This window comes from Alosa pseudoharengus, unplaced genomic scaffold (genome assembly GCF_046254945.1).
Source record: "Alosa pseudoharengus isolate Yale_2024_CS ecotype anadromous, Long Island Sound unplaced genomic scaffold, YU_APseudo_1.1 YU_APseudo_1.1_scf_12, whole genome shotgun sequence".
NCBI classification, from domain to species: domain Eukaryota; kingdom Metazoa; phylum Chordata; class Actinopteri; order Clupeiformes; family Clupeidae; genus Alosa; species Alosa pseudoharengus.
Window position 1 is genome coordinate 9976032 of NW_027468587.1, and position 6907 is coordinate 9982938.

Here is a 6907-nt window from a genome sequence, read left to right on the forward strand (position 1 = left end):
ACACACGAGAGGAGGTATGTCTGAGAGGAGAGAGAATAGACCAGACCTTAAAAGACCGGAAGAAAGCAAGGTTAGGAGGGAGAGAGGGATTTGACTAAAATAGGAGACGGAGCGGGAAAGGGGGAAGAGAGGGAGAGAGAAAGTACAGCACGGGAGGGGGGGGGTGTTTTTAATGGAAACAGGAAAGCTACAAAAAGGTCAGAACTGGGACTTGTGAGCTTTTTTTTCCAACTTTAATTGGGGAAGGGCGACGGAATGGAAAGGACACCAGTCCCAAAGATCACACACACACACACACACACACGCACACAGACCGGACAAGTTCTGGCAGTGTCTTAGTGGTGTGTGATTAGGATGTGTATGTGTGTGTGTGTGTGTGTGTGTGTCTACCCTTGATGTCCAGAGGTTCCAGCTGCTGCTGTGTGACTCCAGATTGAGGTGAAGGAGGTTCCGGTCACGGTCTACAAGCTGGAATCGCCTTACTGCTTATTTTACTGAGTGACTGACAACTCAGGATGGGGCATTCTAAACTGCCCTAAACTGCTGCTAGCCACACTGTAAAGCCATGTTGTAACACCATGTCACTCATCTCTCGAGCCAAGAGAATTAGTCTGGCTCTCTCTGCTTCCCTCCGTAGACCATGTTACACCCACACAATGCTGTAGTTCACCGAAAAAAAATGTCATATTTGGCAAATGTCCGGCATTTCCGTCAGTAGTTCCAAAGTGATGACATAAACCATTAGGGTTGTGATGTCCAAGAGTGGATTTCTCCAAAAGATAACAGTGCACAAAACTCTTAACAGACGCACATGAACACACAGAGAAGCTGCATTCTTCTACTGGCTCCCTTCCTCTGGCATACCAATCCTTCCATCTCTGACCTTTGTTTTTGGGAGTTGGAATTATTGTTGGCCACAGGACATGATGATTAATGAAGGAGAGCTAGTGGAAGAGGGAGTACTGATTTTGTGAAAATGAGAGGGAGAAAGAGGGTCCACAGGGAAGCGTTTTAGAGTATTAAATGAAGGAAGGGGTAAACTCCTGTGTCCTTTAAGTCGAGGTCACCATTCCTGTGACATTTCTCATTGTTCAACACAAGAATCCCCTTCAAAGTTCAAAGCTCTCCCAGAGTCAGTGCGGGGATCACGGGAGGTATGCGTGTTTACACCAAGCCGTGAGTACCATGTCACATTTGAGGAGGGTGAATTTACTTTAAAATTGACCCGAGGTTGTGGCAGGTCGGTGTTGATGGTGTCGCGGAGGGGCGGACAAACAGAAAGGGAAGCCCGCATTGTTCTTTGAGGGCGCCGCGTCTCACTTATTTCAGAAGACGTCAGGAGTGGATGATTAAGGACTGGGAGCTGAAAATAGTCCCTGTAGATCCCCGATGCCCTTCCCCTTTACCTCGTTAAAAATAAACTCACGTGGGTCACTGCCAATTTGTGGCGAGTCCAAAACGCCCAAACAATAACAGGAGATACGAGGAATTCTACACCAAACAGTGATATTGACCTAGCCAGTCAGGGGCCTCTTCGTTAGGGGTGCTAGACCAAAGGATTATTTCACTTGTGCGCTTATAAGACTTTGTTTTTAAATTACCAATTTTGAAATACCAATCACAAATTTGCAGTGTTTTAGAATTTGTGTTGTGCTAGCCTACTGGAAATTGAGTGAAAGTAAGTGCAATTTCCATGTCTACTTCTAAAACTTGAGCTTGTAGATTTATGCCCAGGCTTGCTTCTATAAACTTCTTCATGGTGGAACTTGGAAAGTGAAGAAAGCGAACACTCAAATGCGTGTTGCTGGCATGATTCATCGCCTCTGGCCCACACGCACGTCTCCGTTATGCATTTAACCTTCCTCTGGTGTCCCTAAACTCCGATCTCGACGTGAGCCCAATTTCCAAGATGTTTAAAATCCACCCCGTACGTTATTTAGTCTGGCTGATCTTGGAAGCAGGCGTCACCGCAATCATTTCTGGCTAAGTGATTATGCAGGCTTCGCACCTTCTGAATGGACATGAATATTTATACAGTTTATTTGGCACAGTCGCTTGCCGTACAGGATGCATGCTCACTCATCGCCTTGAAGAGGGTGCCAACATCATAGGAGCCTGTACAGTGTATGTGAGCTCGTTAAACCACTGGCCGATCCGATCTTAGCTATGCCTGCAATGTCCAACGCACGCGTCTCTGACCTGTTTTCAGTTTCTAGGTCGTCCTGGGAGAGGGGAGAGGTCCAAGTACAAAAGTGGAAAACGCTGCATTTGACAGCAGGAGAGGGAGGGAAATAAACATCTGCGCAGAGCAAACAAAAACAGTCTGTCTCTCCTCCCGAGCTCAGGGCTTGACAGTTATTCGGGCTTCAGACCTCTGCAATGGTTCTGCTGACAGAACATATGAAGGCCCGCACCAGGCCGATAATTACGCAGAGAACGGTGAGGAGAATCGCGGGATATCATGACATTGAGCGAGACGAGGAGAACAAGCCCGGTGCAGTTTAATAAATATTTATATTGTCTGTTCGGTGTACTTGGGTTCTCCCGACAACAACGCACTGGCGATAGAGTATAAACTTACGAGAAAGATAGAGGGAGACAGAGCGCATTCGATGAAAGTCTAGCCTGGCGGTCCCTGTATGCCAGCTTTCCCATTATGTGACATCGGATACTTTTCTCTTTTTCTCCGAGTCCAGTCTCTACGAGTTGTCAGGGGAAGGGAGATTTCAGTTATCAAGGTTGTGTTACTGAAGAAACAAGTGTCACGCTATGTAAATAATCCCACGGTGAGGTGAGTGTGTGTGTGCGCGCGCGCGCGCGTTTGCAAGTCTGAACAATTGGAACCTCTTGGTTATTTTCTTTATTTTTCTCAGTGCTAATGGAGTATAACTTTATCCTCACGCTCAGCCCAGCAAGGGGTGTTGATTTTTCACCATGCAGCACCATGTGAGTGAAGCCACTGCGTAATTTATAGCCTACTAGTGTTTAAAGATCGCACATACCCATGGAGATCGGTCTGCAGGGTTTACCTTAATATATTTGACAGGCTACAGTACAGTCAGACTGTGCGCCAGCAACCATAAACTGAGACGACGATACCCGCGGCGGACGGTTCCTAAAGAAGCCATTAAAGCCATTAAAAAGGAAACATATACTACGCACTTGATTCCTTCCAACCTACACTAATATCAACCCTCTGTGGCTGTGTCCAATTACATTTATTAAAACAAATTATTTGGAGATATGTAGGATTTTTTCATATTAGGCTATGGGTCATTCTATTTTTTCTGAGCAGTTATGTAATATGTTTAATCTAAGGAGGGCAGATTTGTGGCTGAAAGTCCACAGTTGAAGTAAATGGAGCACAGGTCAGGTGCACTGGGGTACAGCATGAGGGCTGGACTCACCATACCTGTCAACACTCCCGTTTTGTTATTTCTCCCGGAACACTTCCGTAATTTGCATGGCCATCAAACTTCATTTTAAAATCATTGATCCATTCAGGTTGCCAGATTGGGTATGAAATACACCCTACACATACACGATCACTTAGTTTCAATTTCAACCGTTTTGTTATAGGCTAAAACCTGGCAACCCAAAACCCAAATAAGGAAGCGGGTGCCAACTGCGCCGCCTGAGTCTCGTCGTAAGCAAGCGGGCTAGTTGAATGGCCTACTCCAGAACTAGCTGTTGTGAAATTGTTGGGAATTTAATTGATTATCACATTAACTGTTATTGAGTGTTGTGGTGGTGCGGTCAGTAGACTGTGTGGAATACTTTGCCTATAGACTGCAAAGGGTCTGTGACGTGTGTGTGTGCCTCTGCTGTGACGGTGCAGAAGCAGACCCAGACAGAGACAGGCTTTCCTGTTTGTTGCTGTTATGCATACATACATGGCCAGCTTGCCAGCATGAATAGCAGTGCGTGAATCCCTCTTTGTGGGCATAATTGGAACAGATTCATTAAGTAGCTTTGTTGGCCGGTCAGCATCAGCCTATGGTGGGGTTTTTCTCCAGGCTGGGGTGACCCACTGACCCCTGGGCCCCACCCCCCCATGGCGGCCCCTTTGTCGGGGACGCATGAGACTATAGACTAGCACATAGAGAGTGAAACTCAAATTCTCTGTTACTTTCTCTCTCTCTCTCTGCCTGCCTTGTCTCACGCACACTCAGACACACTTCTACACTCATACACACACACACACACGTATGCTTATACACGCATGTACACGCATACACACACATACACTTCTACACCCATAAACACAGACACACACACAGACAACATTCATGCATACACACTCACACACACTTTCTACACTCTCACTCTCTCTCTCTCACATACACACACACACACACACACAGCACCCTCCTCAGTGCAGCTGCCGGAGTTTGGCTGGAATGAGGCAAATATTGACTCCATCTGACCCTGACAAATCTCTTCTTCTCTTTTAACCACTCTCTTTCTCTCTTCCTCTCTTTTATCCACTCCATTTCTCTCTCTGAGCTGCATGCTTTTCACATGGACTTCCACACAGTTCTCTCTCTCTCTCTCTCTCTCTTTCTCCTTCTCTCCTTCTCCCTAAATGCATGCCTCTCTCTCCTCTTCAATCATCAGAAATGTGATGCTTTCTTACTCCAACTCTCCTCCTTCATCTTATGAGATATAGCAATCTTAAAGACAGCGTTCAGAAGTAAACAGAATGGTGTGAGTATTAGTCTTGTACCAGTGATGTAGCCTACATAATGATGACTGAACATCAACAGCTTTCTGTCCCATCCTCTCAGTCTCTCTGTCACTGATATCATTAGAGATCAATAAAAGGTTCACTTGTATATAGATCAATAAAAGGTTTACTAAAGGATTTTAAATATTAAAATCTTTCTCACTGTGTTTTGTATAGTCCCTTTTGCACCAGAGGGATTTTTGCAGTTCCTAGAACATAACATTCCTAGAACCCTTTTTTTCCTCGTGTTCGTACCGGACCAATTTGTGGATTATTAAGTTCCTCTGACCGTAGTTCCTATAACTCTTTCAGCTCTTACCTCAGGGCAGGGTCTTTTCCCATATAGGAACCCTTAGTGCCTTAGGTCTACGTGATTGGTCTAACTCATAAGCCAAACGCGCTGTCAAACCTGCATTCACAACCGTGCTGTCTTTAAAATCCGTGCTGCCTGTGTAGCTAACGAAGAATCCCTCAAACTTAGGGACACTAACAGTTTAACCCCTCGTTTCTCCAATTTAGTGCAATAGCCTGCTAGTCAGAACTCTTAGATGACACCATGTTCATTGACTGGACTGTTCCTATAACTAAGTTCCTGTAGCTACTTGGCCCGTAGCTTTTGTGGGGTGATAAGTCCATTGTTTTGGGTCTTACATAAGCCAGGTCACCCCTACAACGCTCTCTCTCTTCTCAGACCTCAGCATGGAACATCTGGACAGAAAAATAAAATAGCCCTCCTCAGTACCTCTCTCTCTTTTTCCTTTCTTTCTTTCTTTCTTTCTTTCTTTCTTTCTTTCTTTCTTTCTTTCCTCTTCTGTGCATTCCTCTAAGTGCTGTCATTTGGCCTCTGATGACTCGTGGCCAGCTCCGCTCAACACTCCACCAATCACTCACTCACACACACACACTCACACACACACACAGACACACACACACACACACACACACACACTCACACACATACACACACACACAGCACTATCATGCAAACACACACTCACACACTCATGTACACACACACCTGAACACAAACAGGCACCACTATCGCCCCCCCCCCTTCCCCCTCTACAGTTTGACTCGTATCTCAATCACACTCAGTAATAGAGGACCAGCCCATTTATCTTTCTGCACCAAATCTCATTAAACGGAGTGCTTAACTCTCCAAGCCCACAGGGATGGGAGGGGCACTATTTTCCACACCAGCTGGGAGGGAGGGGGGCAGACAGGCTGGGAGGGGGCGGCTACTGGCCTAAAATAATGTTAAGTGAGATTTTGGCGGGGGTGGCAGGGGCAAGGGCAGGGGCAGTTGTGCGGTCAGATAATACCCTGGTGGCCCATCTGACCGACCCTTTGGCAGTGGCTGCTGTTAGTGTTGAAGCGAGACGATTAGCAGACTGCCTCCACACCCTCTGAGTCGCCAGGGCTGCGTATCCAGGCACCGCCACGTGCTGCTAGTGCATGCTGGGTAAATGGCAAGGGTGGAGGAGGTCCCACGGGCCCTGTGGCCTCCCCGGGCTCTATAGCTCGCCAAAGCCTAGAGCTTTAAGGGGCAAGGTGGCACTGTGACACACACACACACACCCCTCCATCACACTCTGGACATGACGAAGGAGACATCTGCCATGACGTCTTCTCTCCTCCAGCAGCCTACTCTTCGGCTTAGATTCCTGTCACACCATCACTACCTGTCACACCATCACTTCCTGTCTCTACCTCCATCTTTCTCTGTCTCTCTTCCTTTGCCAAGGTGTTGTTGTAGTTGGGGTAGAGCCAAGTGGTAGCCTTACGGGTGTCCAAGAAAAAGGTAAACATCAACATCTCTCTCTCTCTTTCTCTCTCTCTCCATCTCTTTGGCAAATGAAGCCATTATCATGAAGCCATCAAGTCTCAACATGTGCGCTGAGAGATAAAGTATGTGTGAGAGAGAGAGCGAGAGAGAGATGGCCAGGATTATGTGTTTCATGTGATGCACAGCATCTGGTCATGTAATATTTCTCCAGAAATAGGGGTGAGCGGCTAAGCCTCGTGCCTCTGGCCCGGACCTGGGAGGCAAGTGATAAAATATGGACTATGTGTCAACGTCTCAGGTGTCCAAAGGGTGCCGCTATGATGAGAATAAACTATGTGTGTGAGTGTGAAGACGGGGGGAAGGAGAGAGAGCAAGAGAGAGTGTATGTGACTATC